This window comes from Lepus europaeus, chromosome 2 (assembly GCF_033115175.1).
Source record: "Lepus europaeus isolate LE1 chromosome 2, mLepTim1.pri, whole genome shotgun sequence".
Taxonomy (NCBI): Eukaryota; Metazoa; Chordata; class Mammalia; order Lagomorpha; family Leporidae; genus Lepus; species Lepus europaeus.
Window position 1 is genome coordinate 120,548,168 of NC_084828.1, and position 13,754 is coordinate 120,561,921.

Sequence of the window (13,754 nt, forward strand, 5' to 3'; positions counted from 1 at the left end):
CTGCTTCCTTGCCTGGTGTGAGATCACTAACAATGTCCCAGAAGGTATTCCTGGAGAATTTTATGGTGTCTAAACTTGGGAAAATTTTCACTTCCCATCCACCCACAGCTTCTTCTCAACCCTCTTACACTTCCATCCCCATATTTTAGAACATTAATGCCATTGTGTAGAATGGTTTCAGTTGAGTAAGATAAAATTATAACAGTTTGGAGATGTTAACATTGTTGTTTCTGTTGTAAGTCTTGTAGAATCACTGGAAGTTTTGAAATGTCAGTGGATGCTCAGTGATCTCAGAACAGCTTACTAAAATATTAATTCTCTCAATTACACATGTTTCAAAATCTGAGTGGCCTCATGTTGACTTCAGTGTATTTCCCAAGTTTCATCTGCTGTAGCCCAGATTAGGCTGTCTGCATATCCTCTTGCCATCACTAAGAAAGGAATAGGAATGGGTGATGCTGAGTTATAGGGGAGAGATTGTAGGAACTTACTTTGATCTCACATGAGAAAATGACTCTGTGCCCGTTTTCTGCAGGAATTGATATAATACAACTGAGGCAGTTTGATAGATTAGGTAGATAGGCCAATGAGTTTGATAGATTAGGTAGATAGGTCAATCATTATACCAGTCATCACAGGCCTGCCACCAGGCCATGGTCAAGCTAGCCCGTAAAGGAGAAAAGAAAACGAGGAGTAGAGTCATTGTAGGACAATGCCTGTTTTCCTCTTTCTCAACATTCTGCACCATAACCTCTACTGTTATTCTTATCTGAATATTTCACTTTCTGTGTTACAGAGAGCAAACATACAAGTCTACTGGCATAGGATGTGTCCTCTTTCCTGTTTGAATACAGGAAGTGTCCGTCCTCCTGCCAAAGGCCAACTGTCTGCTTGTGCCTTGATTCAGGTTCCCCTTTACTGTCTCGATGACCTGTCCCTTTGTTTCTCCCTTCTCTTCCTCTGCTACTTACAGAAGTGTCTGTAAGGGCAAAAATTCATCTCATTCAAGCCCTGTGTTTCACCTGAGGATACCTCTCCCACTCGACCTTTTTTTTTCCCCCACCAACACTAGCATCAAGATATGGGTGGTAATGGCAGGATGGTGCCCTGAAACAGGTAGTAAGGGAAGAAAATATAACTTAGTAACAAGAGCAGATAGTTAGAAATCACTGTTAGGACCATGGCCTCTGAGATACCGCCTTCTTTAGAAAACTTCTGAGAATTATTGAATCCTTTTTCTACACAATCCTGGTTTTACCTTCCTACCCATGTACTTCTAGCCCACGAACTGTTTTACCTAGCCTAGTAGTATCAAAGCTGAGGCCAGGGTGGTAGTTGAGCTATAACCTTAACCAAGCAGCTAGGCTCCAGATGCTTCTGTCAATGCATAGCCAATTTTGGGGAGCCTCGTGGGCCGACCAAACATGGCTCTCCTGGTTTAATGCGTGTGTATTTTAGGTATAATGGATACTTTTAAACACATGAAATTGAGTCCACTTAATATAGAGCCATAGTATAACAAGAAAAAACACCACAGTGAAGAAAACAAATATCTCCAACATGCCAAACAACAAACGCAAAAACCGAAGTAACAAGAACAAAGAAGATACTATGACACCCCCAAATGAAAAAGACACCCCAATTCAAGATTATGAAGATGATGAGATAGAAGCAATGCAAGAAGCGGATCTCAAAAAACTGATAAGAACATTAAGAAGTTCTCAAAAACAAATTCTTGAACTACAGAAATCCTTAATGGACAAGATAGAAAATCTCTCTCGTGAAAATGAAATATTAAGAAGGAATCAAAATGAAATGAAACAACTAGTAGAACAAGAAACTGTGCTAGTGACGAGAAATCATAATGAAATGAAGAATTCAATAGATCAAATGACAAACACATTAGAGAGCCTTAAAAACAGAATGGGCGAAGCAGAAGAGAGAATATCAGACTTAGAAGACAGAGAACAGGAAAGGAAACAGGCAAACCAAAGAAAAGAAGAAGAAATTAGAAATCTAAAAAATATTGTCAGGAATCTACAGGATACTATTAAAAAAGCCAACATTCGGGTTCTAGGAGTTCCTGAAGGCATGGAGAGGGAGAAAGGATTAGAAGGCATTTTCAGTGAGATACTAGCAGAAAATTTCCCAGGTTTGGAGAAGGACAGAGGCATCTTAGTACAGGAAGCTTATAGAACCCCTAATAAACATGACCAAAAGAGATCCTCACCATGACACGTCATAATCAAACTCACTATAGTGAAACATAAAGAAAAGATCCTAAAATGTGCAAGAGAGAAACGTCAGATTACTCTTAGAGGATCTCCAATTAGACTCACAGCAGACTTCTCATCAGAAACCCTACAAGCTAGAAGGGAATGGCGAGACATAGCCCAGGTACTAAGAGAGAAAAACTGCCAGCCCAGAATATTATATCCTGCAAAGCTCTCATTTGTGAATGAAGGCGAAATTAAGACTTTTCATAGCAAACAGAAACTGAAAGAATTTGTTGCCACTTGTCCTGCCCTGCAAAAGATGCTTAAAGATGTGTTACACACAGAAACACAGAAACATGGTCACCAATATGAAAGAAGGTAAAGGAAGGAAACCTAACAGCAAAAGATCACAGGAAGCTCAATTTCTCTTTGACATAGAATTAAACTCTGATGCTCTGTTAAAGCAATGTGTTAAAGTAATCTATTATGTTCTCTTGATGTCTGCTAAATTCTAATTGTTCAAAAACAGCTGAATTTTTATTAAGAGCTATGGGTTATTTAAATATGTGCTTATTTTCAAAGATTTGAATAATCACCTTGTAACAATGATCAAATTTGGTCTATATTATGTCATGATTTAAAGGAATCTTATTTCAACCAGATATTTTGGATTTTGAGCCTTCTTGGCATTCTTGACAGGCATTCAAAAAATCAAAGTTCCAAACAATCTAGTCTCTAAAATTTCCAGTAAATCCTGGACTTTGGTTTTTCCAGTTTGGGCCCAACTGAAAAAATCGAAAGACCTATGTCTCTCATCTTATAGAGACACCAACTTATCAGGCTATTTGGATTATACTAGAAGTACTGTCAAGATGTGATGTGGTACCAAACTTTAAGTTTCTATAATGGAAAATGCTATTAATACAAATGTTTGAGAATTAAAAAGTCTAATGATCTTGTGTTACTAGACATGATAGTTATATTAATGAGAAAGCCCCAGAGGCCTAAAGGGTTAAATACTTGTAAAATCCTACAGGTACTTTCAAAAATACTGTGAAGTAAGCAAATGCCTCTTGTTGGTTGATGAGTTTATAATTTTAAACATGGCGACTTAAAGTCTTTTGTCATCCACAGTTATATATGATGTGCTGCTCATAAAACTCAAGCGTTGTTGGTTCTGTGTTTAGCTGTCCTCCTATAGGTTCCTATGGACTTTTTCCAGCCACTTTTATTGTATTCAGTACTTTGGGATGGCTCTGTAAACAGATGAAGCCAATAATGTATTAGCAGTACCAACTGAGAGAAAGTATGGTTAACTGAGGTTACTAAAAAGAAAAAGCAATTCAAATCAATTGGCAATCTACAAAAAGAGTTAAAGATTTTAAAAGCTATTATTAAAATTGCTATATTGGTCTATTATGCTATGTTATATGTGTGTACATATTGTATGTCCACATGGGGAAATTTTATTAAGAGTTTTATTTTAAATGGCTAATGGATAAGATTGTCCATAAATTTAAGCTGCTAAAATCAATCAAAGATACATTTTAATTTGTGTGACCTGAATCTGTGTATCATATGTTTTAAACTTGTTGGTAGAAAGAAACTAAAAACATTTTATATGTTTGTGCTTAAGTTTACTGGTTAAACAAACTACACCATGTTAGATATTTAAGAGGTGTTTTCAAATACATGATTCTTAAAATTTATAGAAGGCATTGGACCTTCTGGTAAATGTTTTCTTAAGTTGTTATCTAATGGTTGAAACGGTTTGCTAAGTATTCATGTGATATTGCTATTGTCAGCAAGCGATCTAGGACTTGCTCCCTCATTTCTCTATTCTAAGCCCAACTTCTTCTTTCATTTCTCTATTCTCTTCAAGGTAGGAAACTAATTCTATTATGAAGGAATCTGTAGGATGCACAATTTAATCTTTAGACCTTATAAAAGAGATGGCTAACATTTTTCTGTAATAGCATAGCCAAAATAAGAACTTAAATAATAATCTCATAGCTAGATTCACTTCGCCATCAGCCAAGTATACAGTAAGTAGAAAAAACCTCCCTTTCAGACCAAAGGGAAAGAAAGTTTTAAAGTGAGAATATAATTTTCCTCATGGGCATTGTCTACCTTAGAAAAACTACTACAGAACATGCCTGTGACTATAGACTTGTAGTTCAGGCCACCGAAGATTAGAGATGGGACATGGGCACTCCCTTGACTTGCATCCTCTGGTCTGCTTTAACACAAACCAGGAGGAAAAGAAAGCTCGGCATCAGAAGCAATGGGTGGCAGGCCTATTAATGGCTGATCTGTACAGTGATCTGCCCTCAAGGAGACCCAACAGGCCAGTCCACTGCAGTGGCTTTCAAAGTGGTAAGCCTGGGCTTCAGCAGAAGTCAGCTTGTGAAGAGCCCTGGCAGCTCTGCCAAGAGTTGGATCACTGGAAATGGACCTGCCCTGGAGTCGAAGGATGCCCAGGTCAGAGCCACAGATCTTATTGGCTCTAAGCTGAAAAGCCCTTCACTCAGCCCAACTTCCAAAGTGACCACTGCAGCTGAGGGGACAGCCAAGTAGGGTCAGCAACATTGCAGGCAGAACTATAAATTTCTTGTTAGAGATGCCACCTGCCTTTACCTGGCCAGCTCTCCTCCTAGGCCAGCCAAGTAATGAAAGTCAACAGAGTGCCTTCCCCTAGGAGGTTCACACCTCCCTTAGGATATACCCCACGTGAAGAGATAGATAGGTCTGGGCCTCTTAACTTACAAGGCCTAAAGCCCACCAGATTATTATCAAGCCCCTTCTATCAGGTTCTATTTGCCTCTCAATCAGAAAACTTAATTGTAGCTTAGACAGCACCTTTCTTAGCTCCTCTAATAATGACTCTGTCCTTTTTTCTAGACCCTGTCTAGCGTACTTGGGCCTCATTCCTTTGTAATCATAACCTCTACTCTATTCCCAACCTGTGTGTACTGATGGTCCTCTTCCCCACTTAATGCTGTATAATTGTTCAAACCTGGTAAATGCCACTCTTAGGATCATTGGTTACTATCCTCACTCTGTCTTTTATGACCTTGTCTAAATATGATCAGAGTCGGCGAACTCAAAAGGCTTCCATAGCCTTGGCAACTCATGACAAGAGCCTAGGGTGGTTACTGGCGCCATAAACTAGACTGCCATTTTGTTGGGTCAACAACAGGAGCCACTGTGCACGTGCTCCTCATGTGGGATCTCTGTCCTTAATGTGCTGTACATTTTGATTTAATGCTATAACTAGTACTCAAACAGTATGTTTCACTTTGTGTTTCTATATGGGTGCAAACTGTTGAAATCTTTATACTAAATTGATCTTCTGTATATAAAGAGAATTGAAAATGAATCTTGATGCAGATGGAAGGGGAGAGGGAGCGGGAGAGGGGAGGGTTGCGGGTGGGAGGGAAATTATGGGAGGGGGAAGCCATTGTAATCCATAAGCTGTACACATATTCATTAAATAAAAGTTAAAAAAAAAACACATGAAATTATCTCCATGAGAAGATAAAGTGTTTTTTTTTAAAAAAAAACAAACAAACAAGATTTATTTGTTTGAAAGTCAGAGTGACACAGAGAGGGACAGAGAGATCTTCCATCTTGTGGTTTACTTCCCAAATGGCCACAATAGGCAGGTCTGGGCCAGGCCAAAGCCAGGAGCCCAGAATTCTATTCTGGTCTCCCACATGGGTGGCTCAAGTACTCAGGCCATCTTCCACTGCTTTCTCAGGCACACTAACAGGGAGCTGTATTGGAAGCAGAGCACACATGGACCCAAATGCTGCTCTGATAGGGGTTGCTAGTGTTGCAGGTGGCTGCTTAACCGGCTGAACCACAACACTGGCCTCTGGGCAAAGTGCTTCTTAGAGCTAACATTTTTCATGTTCTGCATCCTTGAAGGATGGTGCTGGGCTGGCTAAAGCAAGAAATATGCCTTGCAGTGGTTGCTGCAGCTCCAGGCACAATGCACACCTTCCAGGCAGTAAGCAGGTAGGAATCAGAGGACCGCAGGCTGAGGGGTATGTCAGCCAGGTTAGTCTCCCTGAAAGGTTTTCCTGGGTTCTCCACCCAGTGAGTTCTGCTTATATCTCAGTGGTCAGAACTGGTTCCTTTGGGCCTCTGAATTACAAGGGAGTCTGGGGAGATATTTTCATTTTCTAGCTTTTTCATGAAAGAAGACAAGAGAAGACTATATGTTTGGGCATACATCCCATGTAGCTTTCTCCCTGAGTCAGAGGTGCTCAGCCTGGATGTCCATTAGTATCCCTTGGAAGCTTTTAAAATTAAAGTGCAGATGACTCTCTGGTCAGTTAAATTAGAATCTCTGGGTGGGATACATCAGTAATTGCTAAGGATTTCCAGGTGATTCCAATAAGCGGCCAAGATCAGGAGCTACTACTCTAAAGGCTGTTCTGGGTGATTTTTTTGCTTTGTTTTGTTGCTGTTTTTACTTGATTCTCATTAGGAATGGTGATGGATTGGAAAATGTTAGAGGTGGCTAGGATCTTAGTGATCACAGAACAAGATTTGCTCATGGTCAAATTTACAGTCAGTGAAGAGTTTGAGATGGGGTAGCCAAATCCCCCACCAGTACCCCTACAGATAGTGGTAGCCTCTACTTAAATTTACTCTTGCATCCAATCAAGTGTATTGTGAATGCCTGTTTGGAAGAATTTAACCTTGATCCAATTAGTCCAGAAAGTTGAGGAGAGCAGGTAGACTTGGACTGCAGCTGTCTCTCCTCCACGCTAATAATGACACTCAGCATGAAATGCAATTTGGGATGAGTGTGTAATTTAGACATTTATTTAATCCAGAGCCACTTCTCAGTAAATAGCAGGCTCAGAGGCTTGAATTACCAAGGCTCTGTCTGACCAGGTCTCTCTCGCTAATCTGTTCCCAATGTTATTCACTGGGTGGGCAGCTGCCAAAAAGCCTGATGCTCAATGCCCTCATGCATCTGGAGAGTTTGTCTTCTGAAGCCAAACATCTGGTCTTTCTGAGTCCCTGGTGGTGCTGATTAATGTGGGGTTTTCCACACCGTTAGCGTTGGAGATAGCCTTATAGATCTTCCATCAAAACCAAAGCTCTGGAGGGTGGAGTGACTTGCCCAAGGTCCCCACACGGTTAGCTGCAGTATTGGGACAACATCAACCTGTAGGTTAAATTCATCGGATGTTTTCACAAAGTGCAAACCTCCCAGATGTGGCCAAGCATACTTTGGAGCGTAATTAATTATTGCCCTCCAAGTTTTCAGCGTAACTGTTTAATACAGGACTCCAAACAAAACCTGCTTGCAGGAATCCTGCAGTTAGCAGAGGGAAAAGCAAGTGATCCTATGAATTCCCTGACTTCTTTGTGGTACTGCCCAATCACACTGGAAGCCCCTGTCAGCTTGGAACCCATGCCTGGCCCTCATAGCTTCTCTCTAGGTGCTCGTTGGTCTGATCTGATCCCTGCAAGCCCTTTGCTTTGCAACGTGTTGTTTAGAACACCTTGGCAAGACCACATTAGTAGCATCCATTACACTTCAGGCAAAGCAACAAGAAATCAACTATCTTTGGGATTTATGTAAAGAAGACTTGTGCTAGCTGGAAGTCATACACATACTGATGAGTGTTTTACGGTAATGTGCTCTCAAAGTTCAATTTCTTAAGTTCTCTAGGTGACGCAAAGTGATTGATTCTGAAAATGAACGCTGAAGAAATAAATTGATTCCTTTCAAGCAAGCGGACCATTAATTCTTGACCTTAAAAACTCTAAAATGTTTTAAAAGGAGTTGACTTAGCAAGGACTGCATTTTACAGAATTAACTCTTTTTTCCTTCTTTTGTTATGCTATCTTGCTGGGGCCTAGACACAAGCTTCACAGTTGTTAGAAAAATAGGATGGAGCCTGCCACTTACTGTAATGTTCCCTAATGTCTTACTTTAAACACACACGGAGTCAGTGATTGAAGGTAAAGTGGGGGAAATGGGATCCATGGGAAAGCTCAAAAAAGCCACCTTTGGGCTGCCTTAGAAAACAGTGTTTCTTTTGGCTGTGTCTACTCGGAGCTCCTTTCAAAGGCTGACTCTCTTCCCCAGCAGTCCCCAGGGGCTGCCAGATTCCACTCACCGTGGCACAAGCTCCTTCCCTGGGTTGTGCATATCCAGACAGAGTGAGAGGCTCCTCTTGACTTCCCCCAAGCTGCCCTCATGGAAGCTCTGGTATTTGGGCTTAAATTTCATGCAGACGTTTCTTCATTCACTTCTACCCTCATTTCACCAATACTCAGGGGTTGTCTACCATATGCCAGCAGGCCTGCCCCAACACTTGTCAGCTTCTGGGTTAGAGAATAATTGGAAATCCACCTACCATGTGTCTCCATTTTAAGTAATAAATCAGGCTAACAAGCTGTTTAATCATACGCCTTCACAAAGACCTGGAAGGCTAGATTCAAATACATAATTACTCTAGGGCTCCTTGAAGTTCTGCAGTAGAATCCTGTGGTACATGAAGAGCTCCCCCATCCAGCCCCTAGTCCCCATATGGAACCCCCTCCCTGCCCATTCCCCCTGTCTGCCCAGCATTCTAAGCAGCCTCACCCACATGGGCTGCCCCGGTTGGTTATCCATGGGCCTTGGGATCTCACAGAGCTATGTACCTGTCCTTGAGAAGATGGAGGCTGTGCAGGCCCAGGAAGTAGGTTTAGGTCCAATTAGCCAGAGAATTCCTGGCTCTTGGGGACCTACAGTGTCACCTAGAAGGGGAGGCTTTGGGTGAGCATGTTCTCTTGACCTTGTGGACTCCTCAGCCCATGGAGAGGAAACAGGGCAGATCTTTTTTTTTTTTTTTTAAATTAATTTATTTATTTGAAAGGCAGAGTTATAGAGAGGCAGAGAGAGAGAGAGAGAGAGAGAGAGAGAGAGAGAGAGAAGTCTTCCTTCTGTTGGTTCACTCCTCAAATGGCCGCAGTGACCAGAGCTGAGCAGATCCAAAGCCAGGAGACAGCAGCTTCTTCCAGGTCTCCCACGTGAGTGAGGGGCCCAAGGACTTGGGACATTTTCTACTGCCTTCCCAGGCCATAGCAGAGAGCTGGATCAGAAGTGGAGCAGCTGGAACTCAAATTGATGCCCATATGGGATGCTGGCACTACAGGCCACAGCTTTACCTGCTAAGCGACTGTGCCAGCCCTACAGAGCATATCTTCTGGGATTAGTTCAAGGCTGAGAGTTATGGTTCCAGCTGGCCCACTCTGAGGAAGATTCTGTATGCCAAGTGGATCCAGTGAAGTGGCAAAAGTGATCAAGACTCCTGACACTTTTGCCTTAATGAAGGAGACAAAAAAATAATCTGAGAGGTGCCTGGGTAAGGGGTATGAAGGCATGGCACTGGATAACGAGGAACAGATTGGTGAATGCTCATTTAGCATGACCAGGGAGGGTGTCCTGGGGGTGGCAGCATCTTCACTGAGACCCAGTGATCGGGATACACTTTCCAAGCAGAGGGAGCACCGGCCAGCATTGAGGCAGCAAAGGCCCAGTTCATCTGGGAAGCTGGGTGGTCAGGAGTCCCTGGTGAGGGGCCTGGGAGCAGTATGCGGAGGGCTGTGTTTGCAGTGGTCAGCTGGAGCAGAGGGATGCAGGTGGACCAGATGGCTTACTGTTGCTCCGTAACTAAGCAGTGGCGAGCAGAAAGAATCTCCTTCAAACTGTTCCAGGGGCCATCGCTGGGAAAGCTTTACTAGTCACAGGGAGTGTCTTGTTGCAACTCAGAGGGAGGATTCTTCTCCAGAACAGACTCAATCCCTCACCCCATCTCCACCCCCACCCCCACACTCAGATGGGCTTTGGGTCCCCTGTAATGTGACTGTCCTGGGAAAGAGCACTGCTGGATGAGCAGGGCACACCTGGCATGCCACGGAGCCCACACGGTCTGGACAAAGCAGCTCCTCTGCAGCGCTTCCACCCCCAAGAACAGTAAAACCCAGCCTCCCCAGAGTGTTCCCTGGCCAGCGGCCTGAGCACTGACTAAGACTCAGACCCAGGAAGCCACACCCCGCGTGCAGGATGTTGACAGCCTGCTTGGCACCAGGGCAGCAGAACCTACCAAACACCATCTCTCCATGAGCGCTCACCCAAGCACTCCTGGCTAGGACTGCTGCCACAGTGCATTAACCAGAGAGCAGCATTAGGTCCATGGCATCTCTTTCACGGGTCGTTGTCTGCTTTTTGGCCTGTAAGTTATTATCCTCGTCACAGAGTGTGCACCCAAACATTTCCAAAAGATCCTTTTGACATGTGCAAAGTCCCAAGTTAAATTGCTTCATGTATTTTTTTTTTTAAGATTTATTTATTTATTTGAAAGGCAAAGTTGCAGAGAGAGAGAGAGAGAGAGAAAGACAGAGAGAAAGATCTTCCATCCCCTAGTTCACTCCCCAAATGGCCACAATGGCCGGAGCTGGGCTGGTCCAAAGCCAGGAGCCAGGACTTTCTTCTGGGTTTCCCATGTGGGTGCAGGGGACCAAGTATTTGGGTCATCTTTCGCTGCTTTCCCAGGCACATTATCAGGGAGCTGGATTGGAAGTGGAGCAGCTGGGACTTGAACTGGTGTCCATATGGCATTAACCTGCTGTGCCACAGCACTGGACCCAGCTTTACATATTGTATAACAGTAATGATGCCAACTATTATATCAGCTACTGCTTGTGGACCACTTACTGTATGCAAGCACCCACACTGAGCACTTTACTCTCACAACCACTCTATGAAGGAAGCACTAATATTATTCCATTTACATTTTAGAAATGAGCCTTGAAGAGATCAAGTGACTTCCTCAATATACATCTGGGATTTGAACTGAGGTTTGTTTTTCCTTTTATTTTATCTGAAAGCCAGGGAGGAAGGGGGTGGGTAGAGTGAGTGAGAGAGAGAGAGAGAGAGAGAGAGAGAGATAAATAAATAATAAATAAATCTCAAATACCTGCAACACCTGAGGCTGGGCCAGGCTGAAGCCAGGAGCCTGGAACTCAATCTGGGTCCCAAATAAGTGGCAAAGACCCAAATACTTGAGCCATCACATGCTCCTCCCAGAACATGCATCAGCAGGAAATTGGATTAGAAGCGGAGTAGCTGGGGTCAAACCAGAAACTGATCTGGGACACTGGCGTCCCAGGTGACAGCTTAACTGCTGTGCCAGATGCCTACCCCTGGGGCGCAGAGATTTTAAATGACTTAGTCTCATTGCTCAGAGACACAATGCATTTTATAAACATCTATCATGTCACCCAGAGGGGTCAATTGAGACTTTTTGGGATGAAACTTCTTATCCAAAAATCACCTGACTGGTAAGTGACAGAGCGGGGATGAATCTGAGGTTTATCTGTCTCTAGACCCGAGCTGCTTATAAACCTGCAATAGGGACCAGTGCTGTGGCACAGCGGGTTAAGCTGCTGTCTGCAGTGTTGGCACCCGCTATGGGTGCCAGTTTGGGTCTTGGTGTTCTACTTCCAACCCAGCTCCCTGCTAATGTGCCTGGGAAAGCAGTGGAAGCCTTGCTGGTTGTGGCCATTTGGGGAGTGAACCAGCAGATGGAAGACCTCCCTTGTTGTGTCTCTCTCTCCCTCTCTCTGTAATTCTGACTTAAAAAAAAAATAAAATAAAACGAACCTTCAATAAGCACTCACATGAGGCCCTCCATGTTCCAGTGCCTGGAGTAGGAAAAGCTGGGTGAGGGGTTCAAGGATCATTTTCTTACAGCTCCTTATGTTATGGACATTGGTGTATCTAATCTTTATTCCAGGTCCTTGTCTCACACAAACACAACATTCTAAATTAAGACACGTGTAAGGTGATATCACAAGATTTATTTTAAAGGTGACAAAGTGAACGCACATACACACATGAGTGAGGGTTGCCCCACATGGAGGAATGCTCATTCTGAGTGGGCCAGAAGATTACCTGAAGGGAAAATGGGGTGGGAGGGGAAGAGAGAGCACCTAAGTAGCACCTCTGATTGTGGTTCATGGTGGAAGAGACAGTTCTCTCTGGGATTTGGCTTCTTTAATGAAGTATGAGGTGGGGTGCCTCTACATGCATGAAGCCACCTGGGAATTTTATGATACCTCCACAAGTCCCATGTGGCACTTAATATCCATATTTTCCTGGTATCTCCCTTTGTAGGTCCAGGATGAATGAGGTGCATCCTGGGAAAGGGGTGTTTTGATTGACAGGTAAAGGGAAAACATTACACTAGGGGCTTGCAGGGACTTCCAGCTCCCTACTCAGACATAAACTAGCTACCTGGTGACACCACATTACTTCCCGTGCATGCTGTGTGTGGCTCAAGCACTTTGGGGAGTGGAATGTTCTCTGGTTATCCTCCAGGCCTTGCTGGTGGTGAGAATTTTAACAAGCATCACTGATGCACAGATGACGAGAGAAGAAAAGAAAGCCCAGGAGCTGAATGGTCCACGAATGGAATAATCCAACTTTGACTGAGTCAGAATTGACTATTTGAGAGCTACCATGCAAGGGCTTCCTGGTGGCTATGCTGTCAGAACTGAGTTGGACTCAAAGGCTAAACCTGTAATTTCAACTCAGTTCCAGGACTTGAACAAAATCATGCTTTAAAAAACACTTCTAAAGGAAGAGACAAACCTAGTAATTTTTGTCCTACAAATATGAACAATTTAGACAGTACAATGGCAGAACCTGGTCCATTAATAGCAACAATCATAGTGATTTCCCACTTTAACTTGAAATAACAGTATTAATGAAAGGTATGGAGGTGCACAAAGGCCATTTGTTCACTTCCTTAATGCCATAGATTTAGATTAAGTGTATGTGATGGGCCAACCCCTGAGCTAGGCAGAATTTTTCAATGTATTTATATTCCAGTAGACAAGCAGATATCAACCAAGCATCATTCAAATAACTTCCAAAATATCAAGTAGGAGCAAAGATAGTCTTTTCAACACATAATCTAGAACAACACATGCAAAAAATGAATCCAGACATGGATATTACACTCTACACAAACGTGAACTCAAAATGGACTATGATCCTAAACATAAAACACAAAACTACAAAAATCCTAGAAGATAACATGGGAAAAAACCTGAATGACCTCAGATTTTGTGGTAACTTAATAGGTATAACAGCAAAGGTATGAGCCATAAAAGAAAGAACTGATAAGTTAGACTTCACTAAAAATAAAAATTTCTATTCTGCAGAAGACACTTAACAGAACGAGAGGCCAAGCCACAGACTGGGAGAAAACATTTACAGAAGATACATCTGATAAAAGACTATAATCCAAAAGATGCAAAGAATTTCTGAAACACAAAGAAAACAAATAACCTGATTTAAAAAGTGTTGTAAACTCTGGCCTCAGAATCAGCCTTTAATCAGCCCGAATACCTTAAGTATTCGGATCTGGCTAAAACGCCCATGAGAGTTTCGCAGGCATGGAAAGCCAGGACACTATGGCAAAAAAAAAAAAAAAAAAAACAAAAAACAAAAAACAC